Here is an 817-nt window from a genome sequence, read left to right as displayed (position 1 = left end):
GAGGAGCTGGCTGTTGTGGGTATTAGCCTACTTCATACACACACCCCACTTTGTGCATGCAAATTGGATTGCTGGTTTATTGTTACCAGATTATATGCCTTGCTGTGGTCTTTGTGTTTTATTGTGTGTGTCCATGCTTGACTCTATCTCTCTCTCTCTCTCTCTCACACACACTCTCTCTCTCTCTGTATATTTTCAGTTTAAACTTTACAGTTTACAGCATAATGAGTTTATAGCTTAGCAAGCCTGACTCAATTAATAGAAGATTAGAATAACTCACTGCTGAATGCATTGTGTGCAGCAGAGGGTGTGTGTGGTGTGTGTGTGTGTGGTTAGGGGGGGGGGGGGGGACAAGCCTCGTGCCAAAGATAAAGTTAAGTTATGGCTGCTAAAACAAGAGAATGTCTAAGAGAAATCACCTCCAAGTTCAAGTGAAGGGACTCCATTGTCCAGACACGGCTGCAGGCCAGTCAGTATCGGGGAGAGCAAACAGATGCATGTCTATGCTCAGGAGTTGTTTACAAGGCAGCTACCATGTGGGAGAGGGTCCACTAGCCCACTGTTCTCTAGCATTTTTGTGTGGTGAGATTATGGTTGGGTCTTTCTGTTACAAATATCTACTTGCTATGTTGCTTTTTGACCTCGGGTCACTTTTACACGCTTTTCACCAAGGTCCAATTTAACAGTGACACCTCTGTGCTCCTCTCATTAAGACTCTGCTCTGAGGTGAATAGAATCATATGATGAAGTGTGTGTGTGTGTGTGTGTGTGTGTGTGTGTGGCCGGGTTGGATTTGAGTGTGTGTGTGTGTGTGTGT

The sequence above is a fragment of the Alosa sapidissima genome, chromosome 4 (genome assembly GCF_018492685.1).
Source record: "Alosa sapidissima isolate fAloSap1 chromosome 4, fAloSap1.pri, whole genome shotgun sequence".
Classification (NCBI taxonomy): Eukaryota; Metazoa; Chordata; class Actinopteri; order Clupeiformes; family Clupeidae; genus Alosa; species Alosa sapidissima.
The sequence above is the reverse complement of the archived record's forward strand: the minus strand, read 5'-3'. Positions refer to the sequence as shown.